Source organism: Salmo trutta, chromosome 26, assembly GCF_901001165.1.
Source record: "Salmo trutta chromosome 26, fSalTru1.1, whole genome shotgun sequence".
NCBI classification, from domain to species: Eukaryota; Metazoa; Chordata; class Actinopteri; order Salmoniformes; family Salmonidae; genus Salmo; species Salmo trutta.
Window position 1 is genome coordinate 15,459,569 of NC_042982.1, and position 16,657 is coordinate 15,476,225.

At 42.2% G+C, this 16,657-nt stretch overlaps 1 long non-coding RNA gene across 1 annotated transcript in view; it reads left to right on the plus strand.

The window, feature by feature from the left end:
• The first annotated feature begins 3,494 nt into the window (after nucleotides 1-3,494).
• LOC115163239 (uncharacterized) overlaps nucleotides 3,495-16,657 on the plus strand; it is a 78,055-nt gene continuing 64,892 nt past the window's right edge. The window contains exon 1 of the long non-coding RNA XR_003869708.1: nucleotides 3,495-3,965. This is a non-coding gene — a long non-coding RNA (uncharacterized LOC115163239). The remainder of the gene's footprint in view (nucleotides 3,966-16,657) is intronic.

The following is a 16,657-nucleotide window of genomic DNA, read 5'->3' on the forward strand; positions in this document are numbered from 1 at the left end:
GAATCCTCAAACAAGGTTTTAATGGAAGCTTTAGGAAGTGCAAAATTAATCCTAAGTCACTGTATACTGTAAAGGCAATCACTTGAAAAAACTACAATCTCAGATTTCCCACTTCCTGGTTGGATTTTTCTCAGCTTTTTTCCTGCCATATGAGTTCTGTTATACTCACAGACATCATTCAAACAGTTTTAGAAATTTCAGAGTGTTTTCTATCCAAATCTACTAATATGCATATCCTACCTCCTGGGCCCGAGTAGCAGGCAGTTTAATTTGGGTACGTTTTTCATCCGGCCGTGAAAATACTGCCCCCTATCCCTAAGAGGTTTTAATTGATATGTCAATACATAAAGTGCTCTCCGAGGTTAGGTCCTCATACAGTAGCTATTATCAGGAGAATGCAACGTGTTTCCTCTCCATCTCCCTCATTTTGCTATTGCCTTGGGGACTTTCCACATAGAAAACACAGCAGACCTTAGTGAACCTTTCCTGACCCCCCACCCCTTAATGGTAGAAGTGGTCTTTGGCAGGCCAAACATGTTTTTCTCCTCAATGTTTTCAAGTCAACTGCTCTACCACTCTCGACAACAAGCCCTAGGCTGGTTCACAACCTCTTAAGATCAGATTGTTTTGAGCTCCAATTTGAATGGCTCTTGGCTTTAGATTCTCTGCGCACCTTAGACATGTTTTTTTTTTCTTGGTTCTTGATTTATTGACTTAAAGAGAGGGGAAATATACTACCGTGGACTACCATGATTATGGGGTTTTAGGCACTTGATGGTCAAAAACAAACAAACAATAGACTTTACACATGTATTTGCACAGGAACAGGTGGACGTTAAGTGTGGTCTATTAACAGCATGTTGTTGCCGCCTGCCTTCCTTTTCAGTGCCAGACTTAAGTTGACAAGCAGTGCGTTTGGGTGAACTAATGCATTCGGCCATTTCATTTCATTACAGACTGACACTGCTGCACATTGTAAGGCTCAGCCCCTTCTGAGCTACTCTTAATGACAGTGCTTTGTTCTCGGTGCACAGCTTGTCAGCACACAATGTCAGAGGTCATGTTCGGCCTCCGGCCCCCATGTCCCCCGTAAAAGAAAGCTAATGAGGCAGCATGGAGCTAAGAGGGACTGGCCACTATCCTACTGGGGATCTCCTGAAGCTCAGATAGGCATAGCAAGCCCTATCTCTAAAGGGCCTTAGTTTTAGTCACTTTGTTGATGATTCACCTCCTTCTCTCCCCAGGTCCGGTTAATTACCACAAACTACCTCACAATGCCCCAAACAGCTATCTCAAGGAATCCCTAAAGCATAATTCATAGTCCACAGATGCTGAGACGCGATACTCCAGCATCCCATTGTGACATAGTGACGCTGCTCTGAGACCACCACGGGGGGACGCGCAGCTCGAAACCGCACCTTCAAAAATGAAGCTGGGTGGTAATTAATTAGTAGCTAGGACCCTTCTCCCCCCTAGCCTGTTTGTCTGCTCCCTGGTCAGTTGGAACACCACCCTGACATCACCATATAGACCTGTGCGTTCCCACGACCTTTGATTGACCTTTGACCTTTAGGACCAGTCCATAACCGTCTGGAGCTTGACTGACACCCCCTCCCCCGATCCTCACCCCCATCTTGTCCACCCCCCCATATTAACAGACTTTTGTGAATTTGAATCTGAGCTCCCCTTTATTTGGGAAGATAGCGTGTTTAGCCAGGTCACCCGTGATACAAGTCAGTATTAGACGTCCATCCATGTCTGAGGACGTCGAGAGATGATGTGGAAACCGGCCACTATGGGCACCAGTGAGCGCTGTTACCTTCAAATAGGCTTTGGTTTTCCTAGGGGGATGGTGGGTGGGCATAAGCGTCTGCCTCTCATGCAAACGGTTGCATGTTCGAATCCAGTAATGGAAAGTTGTTTTTGAGATTTTAGTTTTAAGCCTATCCCAAACCTTAACCCTTACGTTAACCATTCAGAGTTAATGCCTAACCTTAAGATTTTGGAGTTAACGCCTAAACTTAAGCTTAAACGCTTCGAAATTTGACTTTTGAACAACTTCGAAATTTGACTTTTGAGAAGCATGGATTAACATTTAATTCTGACGTGAGACTGAGAGCTTGTTGAGAGTGTTGAGAGCATGATCAGTCAGGTTAGCTCCAATACATTGGACAGATTGCTTTAATGCTATAATGTCAACAAGATTACATTGAAATGTAATTTATTTTCGTTTTACCGAAATTCCTATTTTCGTTGTTGTGATAACAGTCCTTTAAAAATGAAAGATAAATAATTTATACTATATTATTATTAGAGAAAAATATCAGTGCATCTTGAACCAAATAATTAAGCAGTGAACCCTTCTGTGTCACAAACATTGAATAGCTTTGCTTTTCCATTTGAGTGTATATGTTTTTGTGATGTGGTCCTAGCTACTGTATACTACCAGAGGACAGATGTATTAGGAATGTTTTTGTCTTCCAACTGCTGTCCTGGTTGCATAGCCTGGTTTCAATACATACAGATTCCATGAAACAGAGGAATTGGGTCAATATGGAGTCTTGAGATTACACAGGCAACTAACTGCATAACATGGTCTCAGAAGATCAACAATTTAAAGGAATAACCAATATTTCTACCTTTAGGCAGTTACATCATTTTGTGTTAAGGTGGCTCAATGTTTATAAAATGCTTAGGTTGTTGTCAGTACATTATGTGCCATATGTACTAGTCAGTGTTAGCCCCCCTGTTCAGGATCTAACTTGCTGCTTCTCTCACTACAGAATGACTCTCCATTTCCCAAGCTATCAGCCAAGTACACTGCACTGATTCCAGTGTGTGTGTGTGTGTGTGTGTGTGTGGGAACAGTGAAAAGTGGTTCTGCTGGATCACCAGTCTGATGCCAAATAGGGGGCTCACACATAGGAAGAGATTATGTTGTTATCAGTCACGCCCAGATATAAGGGACCAGAGAGAGAAAAAGAGAGTTAAATAGATATATGATTGTTTAAACATTTCATGTTTTCATAAAGCATTTGCAAGCAATTGCGTTTTTGTGATGACCGACAAGGTGCTGCGTGTGGAGATATGTTGGGGAAATGAGAAAGGTCACATGTGACATCATTCTGACCTTATTTCTGACTTGACCTATGGAACACTGGACTTAGCATTTTGGTTGTAGTATTAGAAACCCTCAAATCAACTATCATTCCTGTCTAGACTTCACAGAAAGATGAAAAGACTGTTGCAAGTGATCTGGATTGAAAATGAGCTTGAGGCTGTGAGTTCCTGTAAGTAGAGCATGTCTTGCTCCAATATTACTAAATACTGTTTTCGCTGTCTCTCTGACTGTCTGTCAGTCAGAGGGGGGCTATACGTGTTGATCCAGAGAGGTAGGGAAAATGGCTTGACTCTGGTATAAGAGTAGCATTCCTGATTCTTGTTCAACTGTGAGGCATGCGGGAGGAGGTAGGGAGAGAGAGAGAGAGAGAGAGAGAGATATTGGAGAGAGGGAGGGGAAGCCAGGGACTGGAAAGGAACTAATGTTCATTTAAAAGTGTGCTTCTCAGTTCTGAGCATGCTCAGTGGGGCTCGGCTCTACTCTACCAGGTCCAGCCTCTAAATTTGAACAGGAGAGTTGTGAGGTGACTGTGTCCGAGCAGACTTTTGTGCCACACATTCTCTGTCTGTCATGCTCTCTCGCTGCACAGCTCTCTCCTTTTGTTTTCTTTACCCCTTTTGTTTTGGTGTGGAGAGATAGCCGAGGGAGGAAGACTAGACAAAACAGCTGAAAGAAGCAAGAAAATGAAGAGAAGAAAATGTCTGGACTGTTGTTCTTTTCCTCCACTAACTTTGCCTCAGAAACAGTGGATCTGGAGGGACTAACTTCAAAAGAAAGGCAAGAGGGAGCTGGTGTGAAGTATGAGCAGGAAGGAGAGATGAGAAACCTGTGGTCTTCTGTAAAGGTCAGTACTATGAGGTACTCGAGCAAGGGACAGGAGTTTCCATTTCATCTATTTTTCCTGGTTATTGCACAGTTCTTTCATCTCATGTTTGCTTGTATGTGGAAATGTGGTGTTATAGGGTGCACCGTCCTGGAAAGGATTTATTGGTTGAGAATTGTGCAACGTTACAGGGTGAACAGACAGACACGTGGACGCTCTTTATGCCCTTCAGTGTTGCTGAGTGGCACCTACTGTAGTCTGTCACTGGTTTAACTGCCTGCATTCTTCCACAGCATATTATGTGACCCTTTTTTGGAGAGACTTGGAATAGGAGTCCAGAGCCTTAGCCGTAGAAGGATTTGTCTTGCTGTCTTGACCGAAGCCAAGTGGTTTTAATAAAGGAAAAATCACTGAGAAATGACTATCGCGTGGGCGTGCAGGTTGGAGCAGTATGTAGAGATGTAGTACATGGCTCTGGTCAATCTTATTTGACAGTGGTCATTGAATGAGTGAAAACTGGTTTTCTTCAATACACTCTTAGAAAAAAAGGTTCTATCTAGAACCTAAAAGGGTTCTTCAGCTGTCCCCATAGGAGAACTCTTTGAAGAACCCTTTTTGGTTCCAGGCAGAACCCTTTTGGTTTCAGATAAAAAAACCTTTTGAGTTCCATGTAGAACCCTTTACACAGAGGGTTCAACATGGAACCCCAAATAGTTATACCTGGAAACAAAAAGGGTTCTGCTATGGGGACATTCGAACAGACATATTTATCCCTCCCACCTACCCCAATGTCAGGTTATGCTCTGACTGAAACACAACATCACAGGCATTTCTTTGAACCACCCTGTTGTCCTCTTTACACTGAGTATTTGACTATGAACCACCCTGTTGTCCTCTTTACACTGAGTATTTGACTATGAACCATCCTGTTGTCCTCTTTACACTGAGTATTTGACTATGAACCATCCTGTTGTCCTCTTTACACTGAGTATTTGACTATGAACCATCCTGTTGTCCTCTACACTGAGTATTTGACTATGAACCATCCTGTTGTCCTCTTTACACTGAGTATTTGACTATGAACCACCCTGTTGTCCTCTTTACACTGAGTATTTGACTATGAACCATCCTGTTGTCCTCTACACTGAGTATTTGACTATGAACCACCATGTTGTCCTCTTTACACTGAGTATTTGACTATGAACCATCCTGTTGTCCTCTACACTGAGTATTTGACTATGAACCACCATGTTGTCCTCTTTACACTGAGTATTTGACTATGAACCACCCTGTTGTCCTCTTTACACTGAGTATTTGACTATGAACCATCCTGTTGTCCTCTACACTGAGTATTTGACTATGAACCACCCTGTTGTCCTCTTTACACTGAGTATTTGACTATGAACCACCATGTTGTCCTCTTTACACTGAGTATTTGACTATGAACCATCCTGTTGTCCTCTACACTGAGTATTTGACTATGAACCACCATGTTGTCCTCTTTACACTGAGTATTTGACTATGAACCACCCTGTTGTCCTCTTTACACTGAGTATTTGACTATGAACCACCCTGTTGTCCTCTTTACACTGAGTATTTGACTATGAACCATCCTGTTTTCCTCTTTACACTGAGTATTTGACTATGAACCATCCTGTTGTCCTCTACACTGAGTATTTGACTATGAACCACCCTGGTGTCCTCTTTACACTGAGTATTTGACTATGAACCATCCTGTTGTCCTCTACACTGAGTATTTGACTATGAACCACCATGTTGTCCTCTACACTGAGTATTTGACTATGAACCACCATGTTGTCCTCTTTACACTGAGTATTTGACTATGAACCATCCTGTTGTCCTCTTTACACTGAGTATTTGACTATGAACCTTCCTGTTGTCCTCTTTACACTGAGTATTTGACTATGAACCATCCTGTTGTCCTCTTTACACTGAGTATTTGACTATGAACCACCCTGTTGTCCTCTTTACACTGAGTATTTGACTATGAACCATCCTGTTGTCCTCTTTACACTGAGTATTTGACTATGAACCATCCTGTTGTCCTCTTTACACTGAGTATTTGACTATGAACCACCCTGTTGTCCTCTTTACACTGAGTATTTGACTATGAACCACCCTGTTGTCCTCTTTACACTGAGTATTTGACTATGAACCACCCTGTTGTCCTCTTTACACTGAGTATTTGACTATGAACCATCCTGTTGTCCTCTTTACACTGAGTATTTGACTATGAACCATCCTGTTGTCCTCTTTACACTGAGTATTTGACTATGAACCAACAGCTACACTAGGGGATACCTAGTCAGTTGCACAACTGAATACATTCAGCTGAAATGTAACCCAACCCCTCTAAATCAGACAGGTGCAGGGGATACCTTAATCCACATCTACAGAGAGCAGATGTTCTGTCGGGTTAATTGTCTTGCTCAAGGGCAGAACGGCAGATTTTTCCACCACCTTGCTGGCTCAGGGATTCAAACCAGCGACCTTTCGGTTACTGTCCCAGCACTCTTAACCGCTAGGCTACCTGCCTGGTCAGTAGATTTGTCAGTAGATTTGACAGATAGCAGGCTGGTAGCCTGATGAATTGCCAAGAGGATATATGATCAATCTTTCAATCATTTGATGGATACAAAAAACATTGAGGCAGAGACACGTTAGGCTGGTTTTGATCAAATGACAGCAGTGATTATGAGTAAATTAAAATATTTAGACTGAATGTTTTCAGATGTGACAGTGGACATGATCAAATCACACATTATTCTCTATCTCATAAGCTTAATTACAGTTGTAAAAGTCATCATTGGCATCGTTTTAGACATAATAATATACTCGGGTAGCCTCACATAGGCCATGGGCCAAGCAAGCAAGCAGCTCACAATTAAACTTGGGATGAGTAGAAACCTCATGCGGCCCAACTCTTCCCAGAGAACTCCAATAAAGATTTCTCATTAAACATCACCCTAGAGAGAGAGAGAAGAGAGAGAGAGAGCCAGAGGAAGGAGAATGGAGGCCAGAGGCCTGGGGAGGCATGAGCTCAGACCTTGGCCCATTGGGCTCTGGTCAAAAGTAGTGCACTACTACTGTCTTTGCCTTCTGTAGGCCCAGGATCCATCAAGCAGTATGAAGCCATGTTCTCTGAAAGAGCTGTGAACTTGTCAACTCCCTTCGGCTCCCTGTCACATTTAGTTGTTTGTTACTTTTTAGTCCCGGGGTGAGGGACATTGAAACGCTTCAATGACTATTGACCTCCATTCATTGGGACTAGGGCTTGTATGATGGTTAGAAATAGATGCATCAATCTAATGCCACTCCTCTGGGTGTTGCCACATCTCTCCTGGGGAGAGGACAAAGGCTAGGGCATGATGGGTAGACAGATGCATGATGGGAGCAGGGCAGCCTATCATCACCATGGTGATCCTAAAAATCACCATGGTGATGAGAGCTTAGATGGGCAGATACTGAAGTATCCCGTCTAGGGAGTCCTGAATCTCTGTACAAGTGGCTGATATTCAAATTGCAACCTCAAGGGGGTTTGTTCAATGTTTTGAAACATGTTTTCTCGTGCTTGTCAGAAAATTGTTGTGTGATTATGATATTGACGGGTAGAAAGAAGCTCAAAGGTGGGAAGAAGGTGTAGTGGATTATATTTATTTCAGTATTAGCTGCACGGCAAGTCTCCATCTGACGTAGTGGCTGTTACTGTCTGGAGGACCATTTAATGAGAGGGTGAGCAGGAGCGAGGCTAAGAATGGACAGTGTCAGTTCCTTGTCCAGTTAAATGTGCCTTGTAGAGAGATGCCAAATGAAGAAATATGTCATATACTGTTGAAGTGATCAAATGATTCTCCCTGGCCATCTGTCACTGCCAGAGTAATAGTTGAATAGCCTTGGCAGAACTGAATGGGGAACCATAAGAAACTGACTGAAGACTATGAATCCAACAGTCAAAGGTGATTCAAAATGACATGGAAAAAAGGGATATTGCAATGATATTTCAGGGTTAAAAAGTTCAACCTGACTCAAAATGGCATGAAGAAATTGTTGTGAAGATGTTTTAAGATGTTTCAAGTTAGCCATCTTTGGGCAAAGTACATTCTATGTGTCAACTCCAGCCTTGTGTTTGGTCTAGCTAGCAGATCCACGTCAGTGGTTACTTAAGGTTATCTCAGTGACATCAGGGCTGTGTTATGAATACGGGGTAAAAGGACTCAGTCGTCTGTTGACATAAAGCTAACGGCATGCCTGCACAGAGGGAACATCAACACAGAACATTGTGCTTTATTGGAGGTCAATATTGGTCCATTTTAGTTATTGACTCAAATGTGTTTTTCCCATGAAGGTGATACTGTACTAAGGGTAGCCTGTAGGCCTACTTGCTAACTGAAGGTGGACATATTTGACGCACACAATACAGCGATAGGTCGTTTTCAACAGTCGTTTGGTGTAGATTGTGTCAAATGTTCTTGGTTGCGGTTCACGTTGTGTAAGAGTTATTTCGGCTTTGTGCGAGACTAAACAATCTTCGGCGGCACCTGGGTCACTTATCTGTGTGGATTCTCATTTTCAGAGAGCTGAGCCTTTTTGATTGACTGACACTGGAGAGATCCTGTGGCAATGCACTTCCTCTGAACCCTGTATCAATCCACCATCTCTCTTCTGTTATTATCTGCTATTTCCCTTTCACTGTACTACTGTAGCTTGTCATGTAACATCCTCATACCAGTAATTCTGCCTTGTAATAACCAGTCCAAGTGTTCAAAATGTGCTTTTCTGCTAGACAATGAGTCTTTGGGGTCTAAAATGTTGTACTATTGGATGTATCTGATCAATATTATAAAGTTCAAATCTCAGTTGTAGCTTACAGTATATACCAGGCGTGTCTGTCTGTCTGACTGTTCCAGACAGGTGTGTGAGATGGATGTGTCTGGGTATGGGCTACTTCTCTCTCTCTCTCTCTTTCTCTCTTTCTCTCTTTCTCTTTCTCTTTCTCTCTCTCTCTCTCTCTCTCTCTCTCTCTCTCTCTCTCTCTTTCTCTTTCTCTTTCTCTTTCTCTTTCTCTTTCTCTTTCTCTTTCTCTTTCTCTTTCTCTTTCTCTCTCTCTCTCTCTCTCTCGGTGATACTCACAGGCTGGCTCTTTATGGGGAGGCTGGGGCTCAGACAGTGGAGATTTATAGAGATGATAAAAGCAGTGGAGAAGAGCAATAATGGCACAGCACAGACGGATGCTCCTCCAAGCCCTGTCCTCTCACATCTCACAGGACATAATCTACCTCGGACAGACGGACGGAAAGAGTTTTCTGTGCCACTAAAGGTGTTTGTGAGAATCGGGTGTTTGTCTTGTTGTAAAGATACTGGTGGTTTTCCAACAATGGAATAAGATAGCAGCTAGATAATATGTGATATTTTTTCACATTGTGCCTTTGAAATGTTGCCTCTCCCGGCAGCTCACGTTCTTGCTCGCAGCTCACTCTCTTGCTCTCACTTCTCTGACAATAATATGAAGAAAATAACAAATTATACAGGAGTGGTGTGTAGCTGGCAGACAGAGTGAGGAGGGGGAAATGAGAGAGAGAGTGAGAGAGAGCGGTGGATAATGGACACACAGGGAACAGATTTCCAGAGCTTTGTTTCATGTTGGGGACTGGCAGGCCAAGCATAATAAAACAAACTGTATGCCCACAGCAGCCAATGTCTTTGACGTTCATATACCTCTTCCTGCCTGCCACTATAATTCAGAGGTGGGACCAAGTCACTATTCACAAGGTCAAAGTTTCAGTTCGAGTCCCAAGTAGAATGGGTCGGGTTTTGAGTAAAATCCAAGTCGTGCATTCTAAGAGCAAGTCAAGTCTAGTCACACGTTTTTATCAAGTGAAGTCTCAAGTGAAGTAAGAAAAAAATCTATATGTGCAATGACTACAAATATTTGTCTATTTCTTAAGGCTACCATACAGCCCTTTTCACTATTTATTTATTTATTTGGATTATTCAATAATTAATTTTAACAACAAATTCCAAATGCAAGCTTCATAAGTAAATTATACATTTCAAGCAATTTTGACATACCAAAAGACCAGTAATTGTTGCATGATGACACATTGCTGGTGAGCTTGCAAAGTAAACAGTTCATATTCTTGATCCCCAAACAATTTATAGAACTGCATATTTATTTATGGCAATCCTCTCTCCCTACAATTTGGCGTTTGCGCTGCACCCGATCCAATCAGCAATCTTTGCTAGCTCACCCGACCTGTGTTGATTGACAGTTTGCTGGTCCAATCAGAGGGCCGAGTATGCGTTTCACTCGCCAATCTGTTGCAAAAAAACAATTTGCAAATGTGATGCTGCGGCTACAGTCTCTGGCAGCGTGGAGAGTAATCCACAAATAATTTCAAGTCATCAGTATCAAGTCAAAGATCTGAGTCTTGAGGCTTCAAGTCCAAGTCAAGTCATTTTATTTTCTATCAAGTTGTCTCAAGTCTTCAAATTTGTGACGAGTCAGACTCGAGTCCATGTCATGTAACTCAACTCCACACCTCTGCTGTAATTTCTTCCTCTCCCTACTTCTGCCACTTAAGGTTGGGTCATCGCATTTTTTCGTAACACTGTTGGTTGTATTGTTACCACACATGGGCATTGTGGTTGTCATTGGTTTCCGAATGAAATGTTTTGCTTATCACATTGGACCCCACTTGTACTGATAGAATTTATTTGATGAGTTAGTGATCTGTCTCTGTCTCCCTCCCCCTCTTTTCCGGTCCTCCTCTACTGCTTCACATCTCTTTCTATTTCTTCCTCTAACCAGCTGGAGCTGAGGGCAGAGAGAGCGTGCCCTTTTGTTAGTGGACTGAGAGTAAGGTCAGTGTGGTTGACTCCCCTCTCTGCTCCCAGATAAACTCAATGAATAGTGTCAACCTGGGGACTGCCGGCTAGACAGATTATCCAATGAGTCTCTCACAGTAAAGGACTACACCAGGTATGGTTTGGCCTTTTTCAGCATAGCTTTACCCCAATTAACACAACTGAAAATAAGAGCAACTGAACTGCCATGATTTAGATGCATTGAATATTATAGTCAATAGGAACTTTCTTTATAGGAAATGTATGCTCTTTGCGCAGATGTTTTCCCCCAATATACATTTAATTTGATTAATTCAACCAAATTTCAGACATGTAGACAGTGAGAAAAAAGCCTTTGCAATGTTTTTGTGTATCCAATAATATTTTCCTAAATATGTGTACAACGTTGGCGCAACATGTCATTGGGCATAGCTCTTTGTCAGAGCGTGTCACCCTGTAAAGAGATCTGTATGAAAGGGCATAGTTTGTTTTCACAGTAACTGAAACTGAGGAGGAGAGTCGGCCAAGGGCACACTCTGAGCTGTGTTCGGTCACTCTCTCTTTCCCTCATCTCTCTTTGCTTTCAGTTCCTTTCTGGACCATTCATATGCTAATAGAGGTCAAGAGATGAGGTGGTTCTCACGTTCAACTTGAAACTTGGGTCCTTTGTGTGGCTGTGGCTCAAGCTGCCTGGACAGAAGCCAGAAGTGAAATGAAAGTCTGTTGAAATTCCCCAATGGGATTGGCTTTGGGCTGGGGCATGGGCTGGCTTTACAAGCTGGGGCTGACCACATGGGGAAGGAGCAGGTCTGGTCTGGGTTGGCCTTTGGCTTTTCAAGATTTGCTTGAGTTTGGGTTTGGGCTGCTGATTTGGGCTGAGTTTGGGGTTTTGGTTGAGTTGGGGTTTGATATTGGGCTGAAACTTTGCAGAGGCTGGGGTCTGGGGCTTGGGGTTGTGGTAGGGGGCAGGAGCTGGGCTTTAAGCTCTAGAGCTGACAAGGATGAACCTATTAGGGATATGTTGGACCTTGTAATTATTATTCAGTAAAAGGAAAAGTTAGAACAGTAGCTAAACAGCAGATTGGGGATGATCAGTTGTTCTGTGGATGCTTGCGGATCCACATAATTTAAGGGGACTCTGAGAAGTCACCATATACAGTAACAAAATACATATTTTGAGCTCCTGAATTTTTATTTAGCAATGTACATAGGCCACTAAACAGCTTCTGCACTACGTTAGGAGTTTGTATCCATTTCAGTTCTGATCGGTTGTCATTAAGTTAGCTTTTTTAAATGTATTTTTTATTTAACTAGGCAAGTCAGTTAAGAACAAAGTCTTATTTACAATGATGGCCTACCCCAGCCAAACCCAGATGACGCTGGGCCAATTATGCGCCACCCTATGGGACTCCCAATCACAGCCGGATTGTCACGCCCAGGCCATAGAGAGGGTTTTATTCTCTATTTTGGTTAGGCCAGGGTGTGACTAGGGTGGGCATTCTATGTTCCTTTTTCTATGTTCTTTATTTTCTATGTTTTGGCTGGGTATGGTTCTCAATCAGGGACAGCTGTCTATCGTTGTCTCTGATTGGGAACCATACTTAGGTAGCCCTTTTTCCCTCCTTGGGTTGTGGGAAGTTGACTTTGTTTAGGGCACATAGCCTTTAGCTTCACGGTAGGTTGGATAGTGTTTATTGTTTTGTTCGGCGTCTTTTCAAATAAAAAGAATATGTACACTTACCACACTGGTCCTCTCCTTCCAACCAGCGTGACACGGATGTGATGCGGCCTAGATTTGAACCAGGTACTGCAGTGATGTTTCTTGCACTGAGATGCAGTGTCTAAGACGCCTGCGCCACTCAGGAACTTTGTAGACATGATTAACCACTTTGCCAAGCCTCGCAATCGTGGGTCATTTTCAGGAACTGCGTCATAATTTCATGGCCTATATGCAAGAGACGTTTATAATAATTTTTCACCCATGGCTGAAACAGACGTGGAATTTCAGTGTATGTAGTTGGAAAAGCAATCAGCTGAAGGTTGGGGCATATATATGGTGGTTTTGGAAAAGTACTTGTTTAGGTTATACTTACATTTTAGGAGAACAGCAAGAGTTTTATGAATAGAGTCCATTCTTCGTGTTACCTTGAGTAATCAGAGATTTCCTCAGTAGGGAAACATGAATTCCATTAATTACTGCCCATGCCCCTCGGTCTGCATTTGCCCTGCGGCTACGCTAGTGGTATCTATCAATAATATAGTGATATACCCTAGCACCCGTGTTTGTGTAAGTCAGGAGTTGAGAAGTTAAATGACTGAATGGTATCATAAAAGTTTAATTGGAAGGAAAACAAGGCTGCCCACCCACAAGAGGTCGAATGCTTATTTTCTTTTTCGCCATCACCTCCTTCGCTAAAAAAATCTAGGCAGCTCCACAAAACAATAGTCATCATCATCGTACCTTCAGGCTCTGATCAGGCCCTACACTCAAACAAGGGCACTGCGTTCATCCACCTCTGGCCTGCTGGCCCCCCTACCGCTGCGGAAGCACAGTTCCCGCTCAGCCCAGTCAAAACTGTTCGCTGCTCTGGCACCCCAATGGTGGAACAAGCTCCCTCACGACGCCAGGACAGCGGAGTCAATCACCACCTTCCGTAGACACCTGAAACCCCACCTCTTTAAGGAATACCTGGGATAGGATATAGTAATCCTTCTAATACCCCCCCCCCAAAAAAAAAAATATATAGATGTACTATTGTAAAGTGGTTGTTCCACTGGATATCATAAGGTGAATGCACCAATTTATAAGTCGTTCTGGATAAGAGCGTCTGCTAAATGACGTAAATGTAAATGTTAACAGAAAAGGGTTGAACGCTAATCTGAAGTTGGCAGCTTAAAACTAGTCCGATTTCTTGACAATGTTTTTGACGTAATTTATTGATGATGTTCTGTTTTAAGGGATATCCAGATATTAGAGGTCATCTATTTTTTTCCACTCCACCCATACTGGTTGGTTTTATAAAGCTATTGCTGTGAATTGATTGCACTATTTTTAGTTCAACTAATATTGACGAAAGCCTTTAAGATACCAATTGCAGTCTTATCACTGACAAATGCGTGCCGCAGACTTATCAAAGTGACAAAGCTTAAAGGGTCTGTGTCTCTTCTGTAGAATAGCCTATTCCTGTCTGTTGTCATTTACACAACACCTCTTTGTATTTCTGATTACAGTACCAGTCACAAGTTTGGACACACTTAATCATTCAAGCGTCTTTCTTTATTTTGCCAATTTTCTACATTGTGGAATAATAGTGAAGACATCAAAACTATGAAATAACACATGTGGAATCATGTAGTAACCAAAAAAGTGTTAAACAAATCAAAATATATTTTATATTTGACATTCTTCAAAGTAGCCACTCTTTGCCTTGATGACAGCTTTGCACACGCTTGGCATTCTCTCAACCAGCTTCACCTGGAATGCTTTTCCAACAGTCTTGAAGAGTTCCCACATATGCTGAGCTCTTGTTGGCTGCTTTTCCTTCCCTCTGCGGTCCAACTCATCCCAAACCATCTCAATTGGTTTAAGGTCGGGTGATTGCGAAGGCCAGGTCATCTGATGCAGCACTCCATCACTGTCCTTCTTGGTCAAGTAGCCTTTACACAACCTGGAGGTGTGTTGGGTCATTGTCCTGTTGAAAAACAAATGATAGTCCCACTAAGCTCAAACCAGATGGGATGGCGTATCGCTGAAGAATGCTGTGGTAGTCATGCTGGTTAAGTGTGCCTTGAATTCTAAATAAATCACAGACGGTGTCACCAGCAAAGCACCCCCACACGATCACACCTCCTCCTCCATGCCTCACGTTGGGAACCACACATCCGTTCACCTACTCTGCGTCTCACAAAGACATGGTGGTTGCAACCAAAAATCTCAAATTTGACCTCATCAGACCAAAGGACATATTTCCGGTCTAATGTCCATTGCTTGTGTTTCTTGGACCAAGCAAGTCTCTTCTTCTCATTGGTGTCCTTAAGTAGTAGTTTCTTTGCAGAAATTTGACCATGAAGGCCTGATTCACGCAGTCTCTTCTGTTGAGATGTGTCTGTTACTTGAACTCTGTGAAGCATTTATTTGTGCTGCAATTTCTGAGGCTGGTAACTCTAATGAACTTATCCTCTGCAGCAAAGGTAACTCTGGGCTTTCCTTTCCTGTGATGGTCCTCATGAGAGCCAGTTTCATCATAGCGCTTGATGGTTTTTGCGACTGCGCTTGAAGAAACTTTGAAGGTTCTTGACATTTTCCGGATTGACTGACCTTCATGTCTTAAAATAATGATGGACTGTCGTTTCTCTTTGATTATTTGAGCTGTTCTTGCCATAATATGGACTTGGTCTTTTACCAAATATGGCTATCTTCTGTATACCACCCCTACCTTGTCACAACACAACTGATTGGCTCAAACACATTAAGAAGGAAAGAAATTCCACAAATTAACTTTTATCAAGGCACACCTGTTCAATGAAATGCATTCCACGTGACTACCTCATGAAGCTGGGTGATAGAATGCCAAGAGTGTGCAAAGCTGTCAACAAGGTAAAGGGTGGCTACTTTGAAGAATCTCAAATATAAAATATTTTTTGATTTGTTTAACACTTTTTTGGTTACTATATGATTCCATATTTTTTATTTCATAGTTTTGATGTCTTCACTATTATTCTATAATGTAGAAAATAGTAAAAATAAAGAAAAACCCTTGAATGAGTAGGTCTGTCCAATCTTTGTGAGTGAGTATAACAGAACTCATATAGCAGGCCAAAACCTGAGAAGATTCCAAACAGGAAGTGCCCTCTCTGACCATTTCTTGGCCTTCTATACCCTCTTTATTGAAAACAGAGGATCTCTGCTGTAACGTGACACTTTCTAAGGCTCCCATAGGCTCTCAGAAGGCGCCAGAACTTTGAATGATGACTTTGCAGTCCATGGCTGAAAAACAGTAGCGCATTTGGATAGTGGTCGATCTGAGAACAATGAGACGGGCGTGCGCGTGCACGTGAAGAGTCCATTTTGCATTTTCAGTCTTTGAACGAAAACAACGACTCCCGGTCGGAATATTATCGCTATTTTACGAGAAAAATCGCATAAAAATTGATTTTAAACAGCGTTTGACATTCTTCGAAGTACAGTAATGGAATATTTTGACATTTTTTGTCACGATAGGCGCCAGCGCGTCACCCTTCGTTACCCTTCGGATAGTGTCTTGAACGCACGAACAAAACGCCGCTATTTGGATATAACTATGGATTATTTGGAACCAAACCAACATTTGTTGTTGAAGTAGAAGTCCTGGGAGTGCATTCTGACGAAGAACAGCAAAGGTAATCCAATTTTTCTTATAGTAAATCTGAGTTTGGTGAGTACCAAACTTGGTGGGTGTCAAAATAGCTAGCCTGTGATGGCCGGGCTATCTACTCAGAATATTGCAAAATGTGCTTTCACCGAAAAGCTATTTTAAAATCGGACACCGCGATTGCATAAAGGAGTTCTGTATCTATAATTCTTAAAATAATTGTTATGTTTTTTGTGAACGTTTATCGTGAGTAATTTAGTAAATTCACCGGAAGTGTTCGGTGGGAATGCTAGTTCTGAACATCACATGCTAATGTAAAAAGCTGTTTTTTGATATAAATATGAACTTGATTGAACAAAACATGCATGTATTGTATAACATAATGTCCTAGGAGTGTCATCTGATGAAGATCATCAAAGGTTAGTGCTGCATTTAGCTGTGGTTTTGTTTTTTTGACATTATATGCTAGCTTGAAAAATGGGTGTCTGATTATGTCTG